The following is a 20,237-nucleotide window of genomic DNA, read 5'->3' on the forward strand; positions in this document are numbered from 1 at the left end:
TAAGTTGACAAAGCCCTCCGTCCCCGTCATCTTAGTAGGCCCACAAGTCAGCCTCCCATAGTGGTGGGTCCCAGCTAGCAGGGGGAGTATTCATTTTTTTGTGCGTAATAAGGAGGCACTTCCTTGTGTGCGAAGATATAGCTGGTGGGTCCGAGCTGAGAATGGGGGGAACGTTTTTTCAAGAAATACAGAGGCCCTTCTAGTGGGTCCCAGCTGTCAGGTGGAGGAATCATTATTTTGCACGTAATAAGGAGGCGTTTCCTTGTGTGGACCTCTACTATCAGCCTATTCTAATGGTTGTTGTTTGTTGACCATGTTGACCTCACTGTGCTGAGAGCACAAACACGATGGACGAGGGCGAGGCCCAGGAAGGGAATGACCCGGAGCCGGCGAAGCCACCGCAATGGATGCCCATGCTAAGGGGTGTACTAGCACTGACTGGTTGGCTGCGGGGTGAGGCTGATGTTGCCAGAAAATAACAGGATGTGCGGGTGGGTAGAGGGATGGCCTGGCGGCAGCATAGCCAGCAACGGGAGGAGGGAGCAGGTAGTCCCGCAGGCGCTGGTTTCGGCGGCTGGAGCAGGAAGATCAGAGATTGAAGAAGCACGGCGGCCGTTGGATGGACATCCAACAGTCACTGCTCTGTGTTGACTAAGTTGACAAAGCCTTGCGTACGCGTCAAAAGAAAATTTAGGACAGCGTCATCGTCAACCTAGTAGGCCCAGAAGTCAGCCTCCAAATCTGTGGAAAACAACATACAACCCATTAGCCATTATTTTCAATATTTTACAGCCTATTTGCTAATTCTTAAGGATATTTTAAGCCCATATTCTTTTTATTAGCATTACAGACCATATATTCTGGGCACTGCTAAAAAAATAACGAAAATTTTCATATTTCAGGGGGGTCCAAACTCTTTTAATCACAAAATTTCGAGTCGCGTAAAAATTAATTTTTAAAAATTATATCAAAATAAAATTCAAAAAACAACTCTCCACAAAAAAATGAATGAAATTTAAAATCTTAACTAGAAAGATGCCCGTGCATTGCAGGGAACATGAAGATGCATTTGTATGAGTAGTTTATCTTGTGGCAGAAAAGATGATCTTTTAATGTAATTGCCAGTTGGCTTTGGTTTTTATAAGATTAGAGAGTAGAGAAATCCAAAAAAAATTGATATTTTAATGTAATTGCCGGTTGGCTTTGGTTTAGAAATTTATAGCCCATTTCGTACAACTTATATCCCATTTTCTGGGGAAGCCCATTTCTTACTACTTTACATCCCTCCCTCGTCTTGAAAATTTGCTGCAAGGCAGGGCTGAGAAAAGAAAGCAGGCCTCGGTTTTGGTGTTCTCTAAAAAACATAACTGGGCTAGCCATTTTCAGAAATAAAAAAGATATCAACTGGGCTCGTCATGTGCTTAAATAAAAGCGTAAGCGTGGGCTAGACGGGCCACAGCCCCCGCACAGCATGCAGTTGAGCTTCGTCTCTAAAACTAAAAAACAACTAGGCGAGTTGCTGGGTCACTGGTGTTATCCGCTCATTGTGTAATTTTAACAAATCCGCCGCCGCGCCGGCCTATGCATCGCCGGTGTGAGATGAGACGTCGATGACTTGTCCTGGCTTGTAATAACGAGGCACCAGCTTGCGTAATGCAATGACCCTGGTGGGTCCCTACTGTCAGCCTCTCCACATATAGTCCATCTCCTGATTCCTCTTGGTTGTTGACCATGTTGACAACGCCAGACGGAGGCGGGCACAGCGAGCGAACCAAGGCGGAGAACGACGGAAAGGCCTCGGACGGGAAGGAACAAGAGTCGTGGAAGATGCGGCGGTGTAGTGGCAGGTGGAGGGGAGTACGAGCGCAACAACATGTAACTCAAGCTTACAAACGGTACAAAAAGGCCAAGGATTAATTGTTCATGAAATTTTTAGACAAAACCCAGATTGAACATGGCAGTAACATCTAACCCAACCACTCTTTTTCCCAGTCACAAACAAATGGATCGGTCTGATCCATAAAATCAACATCCTACGCATAAAAATTTATTGCACGATGACTACAACTTGTTGTAAATAGAAGCCGAGCATGTTTAGAAGCCCATTTGTCCACCTGAAACTTCTTTTTTTGCTCTTCAACGTGTCCGTCCGTGAGAAATCTCTTGCGGTAAAACTTAAGCCTCAGGGACAATACTAACCTCGCATTCAACAGGAAGAATGTGACAAAGCTTCTGTTTGCCTGGTTGGATGCATATCCTTCCATCGTAATTGTCCTCAAATGAATGTCACGAGAACTGAGAAAATCCTAGTGCTTATTACGCCACCGATTGGTTATACGTTTTTTTCCATGTACTTGTAGTACCTAAGTAGACATGAAGATTTGAAAACAGTTAAGGTCTGAAAAAAGAGTATGTCGAAAGAGCAACAGCTGAACAGTTAATTCTAGTACAATATATACAGTCTTTCAATGTGCATGAAATCATCACCTCCATATATAAATTCTCGAGAGACCGAAAGCATCGCAGCAAGCCAATAATTATGTTTAGATCATAACTATACATTTCGATATATAAGAGCTTGACAAAATCTAGCAGCATTGATAGGCTATCCATGGACGAACTCTTCATTGAGCATATAACATAATGTTACTACCAAAAGTGTACTCCAAGATGATATAAAACTTATGCGCACAAATGAAAAATGCAGCTTATGATTACAAATGTGTAGATGATAATATAAGGTACCTAAAAAAGTGAGGAGCCAAACACCAATTCTGTGTGATCATTAAATGGACACGAATTACACCCAGGGTCACCATTTTGGGCGCAGAGACCACTACTAGGGAAAACTTTATACACAGAATATTAGCAGCAGCACGGCACAAAAAGAAGCATTATTGCTAATTAGTAGTAGCGCAGTCAAGAAAAACCCACTACTGATGCAAATTTAGCAGTAGCGCGTGAGGGCTAAACCGCGTTGCTACAAAAATTGACCGACAGTAACCAACACCCTAAGTTTAGCAGCAGCGCGGGGTCACGGTGCGCGCTACTGCTACAGAAATAGTAGTAGTGCGCTTTTTGCTCACGTCGTTGCTACTAATTTTGAAATTGTCCACATGGTTGACCTCGTTTAGCAATAGCGCGTGTGAGAAACATGCGTTGCTGCTACGCTCTTATCAGTAGCGCGTTTTCGCTCCTGCGCTACTGCTAAGTCGCAGCACCCCACCACCTTTTTCCAACCACCCATCCTCCCCTCCCCCATCTCCTCTCCTCCCTTTCCCCTACCTCCCATCCTCCCTCTCTCACTCTTCTTCTTCCTCAATACTTCTCCCCCCATTACTCTTCCTCTTCTACCTACCTTTCTCTCTCTTCATTACTCCTAGCTAACTACACCACCTCTATTAATGCATCTCCTTTCTCTTTTTCCTTCCCCCTCCACTAGTTGAAGTTGTCTCCTCCCAAATTAGCTAGCTAGGTAGATGTAGCGTTTATTTAAGTGACCTATTTCCTCCTAACTAGGTCTATCTTTGTCAAGAAGAGCTTTGTGCACTTTTGATCTCCCTACATCATCATCTCCACCGTGTGCTCGATCTCGAGATAGAGGTGATTAAAATTTCATGCTTTTGCAAAATGGAAATATGTGTATGTGTGTGTGATAAGATAATTGGGCAATATGATGGAAATTTTGTGTCTGGCATGAGTTGATGCCAAATTGTGCTTTTGAGTTGCCTATGTTTTCCCGAAATGTCGATTTATTTCCATTTCGGCGAATTCCAGGCAAACTCTAGATCTATATGTCCTATTTTTAGGGAAGGTCATGCCGATGCATGCACACATTTTTATAATCAATTTTTTTATTATTACCGTGCAGACGTTCATGATGGTCAGTGGAACGATGGTGGAAAGGTGGTTGCGGTCGGTGGTGCAGGACATGAAAGAAAATAACCGGATAGAGGTTTTATGTACGTGTCGAAAATGCAAAGAAATAGTTTGGCTCGACCCCTATGACAATGGTCGTGTCGAAGCGCACCTGCTCATGACTTGTTTCATGGATGGCTATACTCGGTGGATAATTGAAGATGAGGATGACGATGTGGAGGACGCCAACGGGGCAAGCAATGATGACAGGGGGCAAGACAAAGAGATGATCGATAATGGCGGCAGAAAAGAGGCCGGACATGGCGGTGGAGAAGGGGCCGGACATGGTGGAGGAGAAGGGGCCGGACATGGCGGCGAAGAGAACATGGACTCCATGCAGCAGAGTTCATCGGTACTAAGTTCAATCGTGTGGGACCCTCATGTTCAAGCACTGCTTCGCAAGGAGATGAGTACTGAGAGAGCTGCTTCTAGAGAGGAGGCTAAGCTGGAGCAACTGGTGGTAGACTCGAACACCCCATTGTATGATGGTTGCAATCCTGAGGTAACCCGCTTGAGTTTCATGCTCCAACTCCTGGAGAGGAAGGCTAAAAACAAATGGATCGACACTAGCCTCGATGAGCATCTCAAGTACCTAAAGGATGTTCTTCCTGCGGGGACTCTATGTCTTACTAGTGTTGATGAGCCAAGAAGATTGTGTGACCTCTTGATCTGCCGCATGTTAGATACCATGCATGCATCATCGATTGCATAATTTATCGGAAGGAGCATGCAGAAAAAACAAGCTGTCCGGTGTGCAATGCTTCTTGATACAAGAAGGCCGGGAAGAAATATCCCCAGAAAGTTGTATGGTACTTACCAATCACCCCCCGTCTCCAGCGGTATTTTGTAGATCCCAAGGAGGCAAAGTTAATGCGCTGGCACGTGGGGAGGAAGAAGCCCGACGATGGAGATGATCCGAAGCTGAGACACATCAAGGATGGAAGCCACTATAGAGTGTTGAACAGCTTATCGGTATTTCAAATGTGATGCAAGGAACATCATGCTCGGCACGTGTATCGATGGCATGAATCCGTTTGGCAACCAGAACACCAACCATAGCACATGGCCCGTGTTTGTATGGATGTACAACCTCCCCCCTGGTTGTGCATCAAGTCGAAGTACATTCACATGAGCATGCTTATTCAAGAGCCGAAACAACCAGGAAATAATATTAATTTGTATCTGGGGCTACTTCAAGAGGAGTTAGACACGTTATGGAAAACACTGGCCAAGACATGGGACGCTAGCAAAGGCGAGCATTTCTACATGAGAGTCGCGCTGATCACGACGGTGCACAACTATCTTGGTTACGGATATGTCGCGGGTCAGGTGTGACATGGATATTGCAGATGCACATGGTGCATGGATGATATGACGTCTCAGGAGCTAACGCCAAGGAAAGATGGCGGGTCTGGGAAAATCGTGTACATGGGAATGGCTCGAACAGGACAACCGTGGAGAAACCATGGAGATCTATTCAATTGTCACGCTGAGCATCGAGGACCTCCACGTAAGCGGAGCGGCGCTGAAATCGATGAGCTGTTGAAAAATTGGAAGGAGTGCCCCGCGTCAAGAAAGAGGATGAAAACGGCGTCGGAGCCGCTGCTGAAGGTGTGGAAGACGAGGTGTGTGTTCTGGGACTTGGAGTACTGGCACAAACTCGATACACCTCATTGCCTTGATCAAATGCATATCTGTAAGAATGTCCTTGAGAGCTTGCTCGCGACACTAATGAACATGTCGGATAAGACCAAGGATGGGCCGAAGGCAAGAAAAGACTTGCAAGATTTGAATATCAGGGAAGATCTGCACACGCCGCCCCGTAAAAATTTAGACGAGACAGAGACGGAGACAGAGGCGTGGGAGAAGAAGGGCAAGAAAATAAATAAAGAGGATTGTTGCCCCCCTTCTTACTTCACCTTAAGTCAGGATGAGATCGATCAATTCTTTAAGCGCCTTACCGGAGTCAAAGTTAGTTCTAGTTACTATGGCAAGATAAGCAAATATCTAGACACGGACAAGAAAAGGTTCAGCGGGATGAAGTCCCATGACTGTCAAGTGATGATGACACAGATACTACCTATTGCCCTTAGAGGGATAATGGACAAGCACGTCTATGACACACTTATTGGTCTCTGCAACTTTTTCGACGTCATCTCTCGAAAGTCGATCAGTGTGAAGCAGGTCCGAAGGCTACAGGAAGAGATCGTTGTGATACTGAACCCTTAGAGGGATAATGTACTTCCCACCCGCGTTCTTTGACGTGATGGTGCATCTGTGTGTCCATATTGTGGACCACATAATAGACCTAGGGCCATCATTTCTGCACAACATGATGCCATTTGAGAGGATGAATGGGATCATCAAAGGATTCGTTCATAACATGTCCCGTCCGGATGGAAGCATCATCCAGGGCTATCTGACACAAGAGTGCATCTCTTTCTACGAGAATTTTATGTATGGTGCAGACCAGCCGCCTGGTGTTAGTGTTGGTTTGCCCGTTAACAAGCACGATGGGAGGCTCGAAGGAGAAGGTCACTCCAACGGTTGCAGGGAACTGCACGTGGCATACTCAGATCGATGCAGCGACTTTGACAGAGCAAACTTGGTAGTGCTACAACACCTGGACGAGGTAGATCCTTTTGTGGCACTGCACAAAGAAGTTATCACAAAGAAGTATCGTGACCGGGGGGTATGCAGGACGGACGTCGAAGTTACTAGAGAGCACAACTCCACTTTCCTGCATTGGTTCAAAGAGCATATTATTGCTAATCCCCCGGAGGAGGGCTCTAAGGACGGATTGCTCATATACGCCTTAGCACATGGCCCCTCGCCCAACCTCGTAACCTATCAGGCATATGATATCAACGGATACACGTTCTACACGGAGGCCAAAGATATGGACAGTGATGATCAGAACTCAGGGGTGACAATGGAATGCATGACCGACAGCGACAATGATGCAACTGAAAGATTTTACGGAAGGGTCGAGGAGATCCGGGAGCTTGACTACTCTGAACTGCACAACATGATGATGTTCCATGTCAGATGGGCTAAGAATGTCGAAAGAGAAAACCGGAATTTCACTACCATGACTATATACCTGACGCCAAGAGCGCTACCGTGAACGCTATCACAAAAAATGAGCCATGGGTACACGCTAGGCACGTGACACAATGCTTCTTCATAACTAACCCACGCAATCCCAGTTGTGTTGTCGTGAGGAGAGGCAGAAGGAACATCATCGGAATGGATGGAGTCGCCAACGAGGAAGACTACGATCAATACAGCAACCCAATGAGGGAAGATGACGATTGTCGATGTCAAAACCGGCGGATCTCGGGTAGGGGGTCCAGAACTGTGCGTCTAAGGAGGATGGTAACGGGAGGCAGGGGACATGATGTTTTACCCAGGTTCGGGCCCTCTTGATGGAGGTAAAACCCTATGTCCTGCTTGATTTATTCTTGATGATATGAGTATTACAAGAGTTGATCTACCACGAGATCGGAGAGGCTAAACCCTAAAAGCTAGCCTATGGTATGATTGTGTGTTGTCCTATGGACTAAAACCCTCCGGTTTATATAGACACCGGAAGGGGCTAGGGTTACACAAGGTCGGTTACAAAGGAGGAGATATCCATATCCGTACTGCCTAGCTTGCCTTCCACGCCAAGTAGTCCCATCCGGACACGGGACGAAGTCTTCAATCTTGTATCTTCATAGTCCAACAGTCCGACCAAAGGATATAGTCTGGCTGTCCGGAGACCCCCTAATCCAGGACTCCCTCAGTAGCCCCTGAACCATGCTTCAATGACGATGAGTCCGGCACGCAGTGTTGTCCTCGACATTGCAAGGGGGGTTCCTCCTCCGGATACACCACAGAAGAGTTTGAATAAAAGGATAGTGTCTGATCCTGCAAAATAAGTTCCACATACCACTGTAGAGAGAATAATATTTCCACAAATCTAATCTGCTGACACGTTTTGGCAACATGACATCGTGCCATGGCTCAGTGATTATTTGAACCGTTTTTCTTTAACTAGCCCCGCACATAACGCGAGGCGGTTTCTTGACACATCTTGTCAAAGCAGAGATCGTGTCCCCCTTATTACGGGATTCTCATCATATGGGCGTGGGTAACCCAACCGCGCCTAGGACTCCTAGATTTTAGGCAAGTCCCAAACGTCCACGAGGAGGACGCTTGATATTCACCCTCTTTATAAAGGGACAAGGCTTTTACTTTTTTCCTCCCATGCTCAATCGAATCCTTCCCCCGCCTCGAGTTCTAACACCCAAAGCCCAGGTCAGATGCTTCGGACCTTCAATCATGTCCGGATCCAGCCTCCAGGGCCGGTGGATGCCCTCCTCCGTCACGGAAGAGGATATCAAGAAGTTGAGGGAGGCAAGATGCCTGACCGCCAAAATTTCGCATCGGCTGCCTGCCCGAGGGCAGGTCGTCCCTACTCCTGAACCCAATGAAGACGTCGTGTTCATCTCGCACTTCCTCCGAGGATTATGCCTCACTCTGGATCCCTTCGTTAGGGGTTTGATGTTCTATTACGGGCTTGATTTCCACGATCTAGCCCCGGATTCCTTTCTCCACATCTCGGCATTTATTGTCGTATGTGAGGCCTTCCTCCGCATTACCCCTCACTTCGGCCTGTGGCTCAAGACCTTTGATGTGAAGCCGAAGACGGTCGAGGGGCAGCATGCAGCGTGCGGAGGTGCATTAATAAGCAAGATCGCTGGAGCTCCATGGCCAAAGGGTTCTTTTCCAGAGGTGCCCGAATTATGGCAACGGGAGTGGTTCTATGTCACCGCTCCCAGAAGTGCCAAGTGGGTAGCTTCCCCCGCGTTTCGCTTGGGCCCTCCACCACAACTGATGTCATGGATCAGCAAGGGGCTGAGCTGGGGTCCAGCCAAGGATGTGCCCATACTGCAGAACCACATCAATTATTTAGTTCACTCCCGGTTAGGTACTCAACAATATTAAATGTTGGTTAACATGGCAAGAGGTGAAGCATAACAAAACTATACCATCTAAACAATTTAGATGGGGCCGGATATAACAAACAACAAATCCGGTAAATCCCCATATGACTTAGTAATTTAATGCAACAACAATTTTAAACATTTTAAATGTTGTTATCATGATGCGGATGACATGTGCAAGTTTATGCAATTTTTATTAAAAGTTGACAAGAGCATTAAGAAGCATTTGTCACCATGGTGGAAAGAAAGGGAGTGCCATGGCAACGATAACGGTTCCGGTAGCTCATGGAAATACCGGTGCAAAAGGAAAATATGACAGGAGCATGCAAAAGATGGTGGGGTGATCCCGGATTCCGCGTGTTCCCCGAGTTGGCGACAAGGAAACGAGTGACAATTTGGATATGGTGCAAACACGAGCATCTCAAACATCGCAAGCATTCGTTCACGGACATCGTCTCGGGGTTATACCTTCGAAGTGTGCAAACAGGACGATTCTCGTTCGGTGCCAAGTAGAGGAAGTAGACGTTCTTGGGACGTTCGTAATGGAAGTAGGGGTACATGACAACGGCAGAGGTACTCGAGATCTTGGCGGCGGTAGTCGTTCACGTCCTTAGTTGCACAATTTTCCGTAAATGTTTGGGATCACGACGAGGGACTTGATGTCCATGGAGGCTTCGAGGGTCGACGGTAGTTGTTCCCGTATCATCGTGGAAGTAGTCGTACTCGGCGATAGTGGTACTTGGCGTTTCGTTCGGTACTCGTTCGAGCATCCAAGGTCTTCGGTGCTACGGTAGTCGAACTTGACGTTTTCAAGGGGCTCCGGATGTCGTGGTACTTGGCGAATCCGCGTGGTCGTACACGTTCAAGAAGAAATTATTACGACATCGTGGCACTTGACGCATCCAAAGGGTACTTGACGGGTTCGGTCTTGGCGTGCGAACGAGGATCATAGATGCATGGGGTGTAAGTTGTGCCACGGTGGTTTTTGGCAGCGAGCGGGGAGGCCTCGGGGTTGCGTCTTAGCATTTCAATGACAGTAGGCCTCAAGGTTGCACAAAGTCAAGCAGCAGCAAGAATCAGCACCAGGTAGAGCCCTGGCAGCATGGAGCATGCCCGAAGACGAGCTCAGGGCGGCTGCGGGCGATGGCAGGAACGCGGATGCAGGGCGCGGCGGTGACCATGAACTTGGTGACGGGGACGCGAGTCTCGAGGACGAGAGGGTGCAGCAGCTGCTGCTGTTCGTGGCAACGTCTAGGCGGGTTGAGGGCGACGCGGAGAAGCAGGAGGAGAGGCAGGGCGACGGTCGGACGGCGGGGACTTGGCGCAGCGGCGGCTTGCCGAGGCGGATGAAGGAGGAGGTAGACGGACGGCCACGGCGGCGCTAGTTGCCGGCCTCAGGCCGCGTGACCCGTGGGCAGGCAGCGAGGGCGAGGAAGTAGCCCCATGCACGGGGAAGGGAAGCAAGGCGCTGGGTCGCGCACGGAGTGGTCCTCCTGGTGGAACTCGGCGGCGGTGGAGGCATGGGAGGAGCGGGCGGCGGCTGGGAGAACATCTCCAGCGTGAGGAACTGGGGAATCGGGCGCGGGGATCCTCCTCTGTTGCGTTGCGAGGTTAGCGAGAGGAGGGAGAGATGGGAGATGGGGATCGGGCTGCGGTCTCCCTGGCGGCGCTGGGTGGAAGGGTACGAGGAAAAAAGGATCGGGCCAGGGTGCTAGGGTTAGTGGGGAAAGGTGGGCCGGCACGGGAGAAGGTTGGGCCGGCTTGGGCCTTGGAGGCCGCGGGAGACCTTAGAGGCATGGCTGGGCTAAACAGTGAGGCCCAAAGGGCACTGCTGCTATCTCTCCCTCTCTCTTAAAAAAACTTATTTACTTTAACATAAAAGAAAGTTAGAGAGAGGAGAAGAAAGAGAGGGTTAGGGAAGGAGTTGCACATGGGAATAATTTCCCCGGATTCACAAAAATGTGCTCATTCCGCGGGAATAGAAATGGCCAAGATTGAAAGATTAAATTCAAACTCATTTGATTTAAATTCAAATGATTTGAATAGGAAGTGAGGTTTGTGAAGGTCCAAAAAATGTTCGGTCTTTTGGAGGGACCTCAGTAAATGGGAAGAGAATTTTTGGCAAGGTTTTGAAGTCAAGCTTGAACTAGGAAAGACATGGGGAAAATGCAAGTGTGTTAAGATGATTCCAAATTAATGGAATATTTATAATAGCTCCCTAAAATATTGGGAGAGTATGTTATAAAGAGCAATCACCATGTGAGTCCCCTCGGTTTAAATGGATCGAAGATCCATACGATTTATTTGGTTGAGTTTTAGAACGGGTTGCATGAGACATGATGCAATGCACATGATGCAATGATGAATGCAAAAAAAATAAAAGGAGCAAGCAAAATGAAACACATGGAGAAACCCGGAACCTATGGAAGTCTTCTCGAGCATCGGTCTTGGGGCGTCACATTTTGGTTATGGTAGTCCAAGTCATGCTGGTTCGTCGAGTCCAGCCTTGCAAACGTCGGCCCCTCCGTATGTGGGAATTCAACTCGGAAGGACCGCGCACTATCCAGAACTTCCTCGGCCTGACGCGCGAGGAGTTGTACAAATTGTTCTTCGGACCCCAAGAAGAGTGTCCGTACACTACCGAGGATGTGGGCCTAAGCAGCAACCGCACCGCGGCCCAAGTAAGCAATCCCATGGCCGAACACACCGTCTTTTTATTTATCATGACATCATTCTGAAGAGTCGCTCTTTGACCAGGACTGGATAGCAAAGGCGAAGATGATCCGGTGTTCGGCCCCCCTTCCTGAAGGCTTGGACAATCCGGTGCTGGAAAAAATGCTCGAGCCAGCACCCTGCCCAATGCCCTCAAAGGAAGATGAAGGGGGGAATGAAGAGGGCGAAAGCGGGCCTCCACCGCTACCTATTCCAACCGAGGGAATGAGCGCCTTCGTGAGGGAGGATAACCAAGGGGAAGAATCTGACGTTCCCTCGCCCCGAGGGAGGAAGAGGACTACCTCTGAAGATCCGGAAACCAAAGTTTCCAAACGGGAGAAGAAAACTTCACCAGAGGGTCCTGCCTCGGAGGGTGCTCTTGCCGCACAAAGTCCGCGCAGGGATCAGCCCTCTAACGAGCTATAAGTAATAAAAAAGTGCTTAGTAGTGAAGATATACTACCTTACCTTTGAGGAAAATGACTGAAGCATTTATCTTGCAGTTTGGATCTTAGCCCTTCTCAGCAGGGCTCATCTTCGGGGGATCTTCTTTCGGAGATGATGGAGAGCGAAACGCCTCCCCTGGATTCCCCAGCTCAAGAAGCGGGCGACCTTGAAGTGTCGTCGCGGAGGGTCACTCTGGATCCGGTGAGGCCAGAAGATAATCCTATGGTCGCCCGAAGTCCCCAGTATCCGGCTCTTGAAGAGAGCAACCAAAAGAATCCGGCACCATCTGGTATGCGGTCGGACGCACTGAGGGATCTGCTAGAGCGAGCCACTATCTCAGAAGAGCACCGTACATTGATGGGTACGGTGATTGAAAGGATTTCGTCCGCCGAAAGTGGGTTGCATGAAGCCTTTATGAGTGTACTGACGGGCTTTGAGATACGTGAAATGATATACATTTGTGATAGTACCGCATATTTTGAGGTGTGCCCTGTGTAGATAGTAGCCCGTGAGACTCTGGTTGTCGTCGAGAACGGCGGCGAACAGAGGATCATAGTCCCAGGTAATAACCAGACCGCCTTTATGTGCAGGTGTCTGAAGCTCTTGTGGCTAGCCGGACTGATGGGGTTGCCGAACTAAAGCGGCGACTGGATGCGGCGGATGCCGACATCGAGCTTGTTAACAAGCGGCTTGACGAGGCACAGGGTAGGTGATGTTTATAGTGATTGTCACATAGTAAGAGCAGCATGATGCCAGTATCTTTAATATGTTGTGACTGCAGATGGAGCTGCCACCGTGGAGGTCCTGCGGGCGGAGCTTGCCCGAGCCAAGGAGCAAGCAAGGAGTAGTAATGCGGCCGCTTTGAAGGCGGCCGAAGAGTTGAGAGCCGAGAAGGCCGCGCATAGCGAGATCAAAGAGAAAATGGCCAAAATGGCTGTGAAGTTAAAAGACACTGCCGACTGCTACCAGTTTCTTGAAGAAGAGAACCGGGCGAAGGCTATGGACCTCGAAAAGGCCACAATGGCGACCAAAGACACCCGCTCTACAATGAGAGCAAAGAAGGAGGAACTGCGTGAAGCCGGGGGCATTGTGGCCGGGAAGCCCTTTATGCTGCGGAGGAAGTTTGACGATCCGCGTTATGCCCCTCTGGATCGGCTGTGGAGTTCGGCCGACGCATATCTGGACTTGGCGGCGACCCCTGTCGATGCGGCCGAATACTTCCGAGATCAAACAGATTGTGAAGTGGACAAGCTGTTCTGGTCGCAATTTAACATTCCAGAGCGTCCGCTTCCATTGACTGATCAGCTTGCCGAATGGGCCGAACTCAATAGATTGTCCGTACTCGCCATGAGGTCTGTCGTGGATCATCTGTGGTCGGAAAGGCCAAAGCCGAACAGCTATTTTAGCTTGGTGCAGCAGTTCCTTGGTGCGGTGCCACACATTAATGCGATGAAGAGGTCGGCGTGCATAGAAGGCTCGTGGATGGCCCTTGCCCGTGTCAAAACATATTGGGCGGAGATGGATGCCACCACTGTCGCGGCGCAGGGTTCGGCCATAGGCCGAGTGGCTGCCGAGCACTATTTTGAAGAAGTTCTTGAGGGCACTCGTTTGATAGAGGCCCATTGCTCGAAGAATGTTATGTTTGAGTGACATGTATTCCCATTGTAAAAACAACGTTTTATTGAATTTATCAAGGTTGTATTTATACTTTTGCCCGAAAGTATTGTGATGCCTCCTGTGCGGCCGTTTATGTATACATGTATATAACCTGAAAGATTGCAGTTGTCGGCTTCAGCCCCCACGCATATAATGCGGGGGTGTTCACAGAAGACGCATATTCACACTTAATCCAAAGTCTTGGTCCTATTAAGGAGGTGATAGCGCAGCGAACTAGGCAACCAGACTATAATGCTTTAACACTTTCACTTAGCCAGAGGAGTTTGACAGTGGGGCTACTATATAGCCCCTGGTGGCTCCGCACTCATCCAGATTCGGGGTGCGTACATGCCTGGCCGGGAAACGGCCCTTCATTAATGCGGAGGAATCCCGAAGATTCCAATAGGTCATCGAGTGGTTGACCAGTCCCACGCTATATCATGACAGTCAGTTTTCGGCTTTCTCTACTGAGGTGCTTGTCCGGATGGACCAGGGCACAATCGCAGTAGTTCTCCTGGTGCCGCCTTAGCCGATAGAGCGGAACGTAAGGCAGCAAAACACAGGAGCCGGGCAAACCCAACATTTGACCAAAGACATGATTCGGAGCTGATGCATATAAGGCCAAACTCGCGACGCCGAACACTCCCTAAGGTATTCAGTCTTTATGGTCTAAACCGGGTCTAAATAGTACCCTTTGTAATAAGCCCCTGATGTCCAGGTGCGTGCATTATTCTGGCGTGGTCACATGCCAAGACGTCAGCATCCTTCTCGATTGTACTAAGAATCCGAGGGATGTAAATCAACAAGAGACAGTAAAAAAGGTTTACGCAGGGTCTTAATCTACAAAGAATCCTTGGAACGGGTCCCTGCTGCACGTCTGCGCCTATGTCTTCATTGTGCCGTATCCTGGACGGGTGTAGCACGATGGTCATCTGAAAAAGAGAGGAACTTAATTGAAAAGTTGCCGTGCAAAAGTTAAGTTATACTAAATAAACAATATATAGTTCAAAATGAGTAAAGGTGAGCTTTATTGCCACTTGTGCACGCGCGTTGAGCCCCTTGTATTGTAATAGGGGTATAGCCATCAAACCCGTATCAATTATATATAGCTGTACCGGACTCGTCCAACTGTGTCCATGGTCTTAACGACCTGTCAGATACTTTAGTTGGTGAGGTTGTTTACTGTGCGGCTGCCAAGGCAGCCTTCTTCGTCATCCGCATCCCAATCCTGCTAGACATAGTTCATCCAGGAGTCTCCTGACAAGGAGAAAGACCTTAATGAGTTCAGTATGTCGCCAAAGGGCGAGTGCTGAAAAATATCCATGGAGGTAAACTCCATGATAGGCGCCCAATCGGATTCGATAGGAATGGGTGCAGGCGGTTCGGAGTCCGTGGCCGGAGAAGGGTCCGGCAATTTGGCAACACGGCTCTCGTGAAGGGTAAGGTCGATATTCGGCTCGATCGCCGCTGAGGGTACGGCCTCCGTGGTGGGGTCTATCCACCCATCCATGGATGGCGCAACTGGCTCCGAATCGAGGGTCAGAGCGGCTGCCGGTGCGATCTCCTGAACACTGTCCGATGGTAGAGCTAAATCGTACTCATCGTGACCACGTGGCGCACAAGGCAGGGGCCCGAATCCGTCAAAGATCAAGTCTCCGCGAATATCGGCCGTGTAGTTTAAGCTTCCAAACCTGACCTGGTCGCCAGGGGCGTAACTTTCGATCTGCTCCAGATGGCCAAGCGAATTGGCCCGTAGTGCGAATCCGCCGAATACAAAGATCTGTCCAGGGAGAAAAGCCTCACCCTGGATTGCATCGCTATCGATGATTGAAGGAGCCATCAAGCCTAATGGCGACGACACAGAGGAACTCTCAATGAAAGCACCAATGTCAGTGTCAAAACCGGCGGATCTCGGGTAGGGGGTCCCAAACTATGTGTCTAAGGAGGATGGTAACATGAGGCAGGGGACACGATGTTTTACCCAGGTTCGGGCCCTCTTGATGGAGGTAAAACCCTACGTCCTGCTTGATTTATTCTTGATGATATGAGTATTACAAGAGTTGATCTACCACGAGATCGGAGAGGCTAAACCCTAAAAGCTAGCCTATGGTATGATTGTATGTTGTCCTACGGACTAAAACCCTCCGGTTTATATAGACACCGGAAGGGGCTAGGGTTACACAAGGTCGGTTACAAAGGAGGAGATATCCATATCCATACTGCCTAGTTTGCCTTCCACGCCAAGTAGAGTCCCATCCGGACACGGGACCAAGTCTTCAATCTTGTATCTTCATAGTCCAACAGTCCGGCCAAAGGATATAGTCCGGCTGTCCGGAGACCCCCTAATCCAGGACTCCCTCAACGATGATGATGAAGTATATGTCAAAAGAAGAATCAATACTACATTACATAAGAAAAAACTAAAAGGATCGAGAAGAGGTGTCTAGAGGGGGGTGATTAGACACTAAGTGCCAAAAGTTGCAGTTTTTTTTTAAATTCTTAAGTTTAAGTGGAGCTTAAGAACAAGTTTAACAAACACAATACATATCAAGCAAGCATGCAATGAGTATATGAGCAGCGAAAAGTAAAGCATGCAACTTGCAAGAATGTAAAGAGAAGGGTTTGGAGTATTCAAACGCAATTGGAGACACGCAGGTTTTTGTCGTGGTTCCGATAGGTGGTGCTATCATACATCCACGTTGATGGAGACTTCAACCAACGGAGGGTAACCGTTGCGCGAGTCCACAGAGGGCTCCACCCACGAAGGGTCCACGAAGAAGCAACCTTGTCTATTCCATCACGGTCGTCGCCCACGAAGGACTTGCCTCACTAGCGGTAGATCTTCACGAAGTAGGCGATCTCCTTGCCCTTACAAACTCCTTGGTTCAACTCCACAATCTTGTTAGAGGCTCCCAAGTGACACCTAGCCAATCTAGGAGACACCACTCTCCAAGAATTAACAAATGGTGTGTTGATGATGAACTCCTTGCTCTTGTGCTTCAAATGATAGTCTCCCCAACACTCAACTCTCTCTCACAGTATTTGGATTTGGTGGAAAGAAGATTTGAGTGGAAAGCAACTTGGGAAGGCTAGAGATCAAGATTCATATGGTTGGAATGGAATATCTTGACCTCAACACAAGTGTAGGTGGTTCTCTCTCAGAAAATGTGTATTGGAAGTGTAGGTATGTTCTGATGGCTCTCTCTATGAATGAAGAGTGGGTGGAGGGGTATATATAGCCTCCACATAGAATCTAACCGTTACACACAATTTTCCAAACTCGGTGGGACCGAATGGTTAAACTCGGTCGGACCGATTCAACAAACCTAGTGACCGTTAGGATTTTCGGTGGGACTGAGATGCAACTCGGTAGGACCGATATGGTTAGGGTTAGGGCATAACGTAATCTCGGTGTGACCGATTACACAAACTCGGTGGGACCAATTTTCGTAATAAGCTAACCAGAGAGTTGGTCAGGTAAACTCGGTGGGACCGATTCGCTCATCTCGGTGAGACCGAAATGTTACAAAAGGGAAACAGAGAGTTTACATTGCAATCTTGGTGGGACCAATCGCTCATCTCGGTAAGACCGAAACGTTACGAAGGGAAACAGAGAGATTACAATCGCATCTCGGTGAGACCGAGATCCCATCAGTGAGACCGAACTGATTAGGGTTTCTGGCAGTGGCTATGTTAACTGAACTCGGTGGCTCCGGATAGAAAGAATCGGTGGGGCCAAGTTTGACTTTTGGTTTAGGTCATATGTGGATGTGGGAAGGTAGCTGAGGGTTTTGGAGCATATCAATAAGCACTTTGAGCAAGCAAGCCATTAAGCAACACCTCATCCCCTCTTGATAGTATTGGCTTTTCCTATAGACTCAATGTGATCTTGGATCACTAAAATAGAAAATGTAGAGTCTTGATCTTGAAGCTTGAGCCAATCCTTTGTCCTTAGCATCTTGAAGAGGTTCCACATCCTCTAGTCCATGCCACTCCATTTTTGAACTTATCTGAAACATACTAGGTAAAAGTGTTAGTCCAACAAGGGATATGTTGACATTAATTACCAAAACCACCCAGGGAGCACTTGTGCTTTCAATCTCCCCCTTTTTGGTAATTGATGACAACATACATCAAAGCTTTAGATAAAGATATAGAGAATAGCAAGTAAAGCTTTGGAAAGACATGTAACATGCATATGCTCCCCCTACATGTATGCAATCATGTGAATATTGAATATAGGAGCATGTGAATGCGTAAACATGACAGAGTAAGCAATGTGTTACATGTATCTTGGCTATATGCATCAGAGCAAATGATGTGAATGTGAGAAATGTACCTTCATGCTCATGAGTCCTTCTTGCAAACAGTATGTACATCAGCAAGAACTTCTCATTCACATGACTGTGATGCATATACTTACCTTGTGGTCTTGAGTTGTCTTAGGATGGGATGAACCTGCGCAGACAAGGTTAAATAACACAGATACACCTACTGACCAGAGCAAACAAGAGAAACCACAAGAGAACCAAGACTGGGATGACATGTAGAGTGAGTACTAAGTACCACATTGGATATAGACATGCCCCCAAAGGTAAAGATACGCAATAAAATCAGAGATTTCCTTACCTTAGATGTCTTGCTCCCCCTGAATCTGCATGGGATATTGGGAGAAGATAGGGAACAGAAAATCAGAGCAACAAAAAAGAAACAACAAAGCTTGAGCTAAAGCAAGCAACCAAACATGTCTTTCCCCTCTTAAAGACATGTGACATCTCTCCTCTTGAACACCAAGCATCTGGGGTCTTTGATGATATTACTTTCTCCTAGTTGAGAAACTCTCTCCCCTGAGTACTCTCTCTTTCTCCCCCTATAGGAAGGATTAAGCTTTGATGTGATCTCTCTCCCCCTTTGACATCAATTTCCAAGAAGGGCTCTTCTGGACATGTGATACAAATGGGTTGGTCCTTGAGTCACAGAGCAAAGCAGCATGTCTAATATGATGCTGGCAGAGCACAAGAATCATTGAGTGGAGCTGGAGCAAACAGAAATCAGGAATAAGTGGCAAGTTTGCTTTCCTGTGATGAAATCGGTGACTCCGAGTTGTGTGCTTTGGTTGCACCGAAGGATTTCGGTTGGGCCGAAGAGAACAAACCGGTGTGACCGAGTTCATCAGAGTGAAACCACTTGTCACCTCAGCTCACTAGACAAGTAACATCTCATAAGGATATGCAAGGAATTAACTGAAAGATTTGCAATGAATTGGATGCAGAAAATGCAGAACAAAAAGGAAAGAAAAGAAACAAAAAGTTCTAGATGAAGTTTTTTTTGAAAGGGGAAACAAATATGCAGATGCAAAAGCATGGAGAAACACTAGAGAAATTCATCTAGAAATGGTCGGTGACAAAGTCACCTATGTTAGAGTATATTGACTTAGGAGTCAAGTGAGAGCACATGATCATAGGTCATACTCATCGTTTAAGCTCAAAATGGGGTTACCATTTTTCATTTAAGCCTTTTGATGTATTCACATCTTGTCGAGTTGCTTTGACTCATGACTTGGAGTAAAGCGAATATCATACCTTGGGTGGTGGTGTTGATCTTGTTCATGTAGTTGAACTTGTGTGGGTTGCTCAAGGTTGATGTAGTTCATCAAGGGTTGGGAGCACCACTTGGAGTTTGAGTTCATCTACCTACATGGGTTAGCTTTGCAAGGAAGAGCACTTGTGTATCCAAAATGACAATCATGAGACTCAACATGGAATTTGCCAAAGGATATGTTTGAATGGTTCCGTGCTTCCTTGTCTTCAACCACCATTGTGTAGAGACTTGGTGATGTAGAGATTGCTCAAGATGTGAGTGAGTTGCAATCTCATAGATTTAGATTCAACCAAGCACCTACACGGGTTAGATAACATGCAAGGTACAAATATATCCAAGACATATGAATAGCATCATAAGAGAAATATCGAGGATTAGTTATAGGCTCATGCCCCGCATGTATCAAATGGAGTTCCTACTCCAAGTTTGAAGCATCAATGATGTTCAATTCACCTCTCAACCGGCAAAACACTTTCTCATCAAGTGGTTTAGTGAATATATCCGCCAATTGCTTATCGGTGTGAACATGCTTAAGGTTAATGTCCCCTTTTGCAACATGATCTCGAATGAAATGATGACGAACTTCAATATGCTTAGTTTGAGAATGTTGCACGGGATTGTGAGAAATCTTAATAGCACTTTCATTGTCGCATAGCAATGGAACATGTTTCACATATATCCCATAATCTTTAAGAGTTTGGGTCATCCAAAGTAATTGAGAGCAACATGAACCAACGGCAATGTATTCCGCTTCGGCGGTGGATAAGGATACCGAGTTTTGTTTCTTGGAAGACCAAGACACAAGAGATCTACCAAGGAATTGACAAGTACCCGAAGTGGACTTTCTATCAACCTTGTCTCCGGCATAGTCCGAATTGGAGTAGCCAACAAGATCAAAAGAGGACCTCTTAGG

This window comes from Triticum dicoccoides, chromosome 4A, assembly GCF_002162155.2.
Source record: "Triticum dicoccoides isolate Atlit2015 ecotype Zavitan chromosome 4A, WEW_v2.0, whole genome shotgun sequence".
NCBI classification, from domain to species: Eukaryota; Viridiplantae; Streptophyta; class Magnoliopsida; order Poales; family Poaceae; genus Triticum; species Triticum dicoccoides.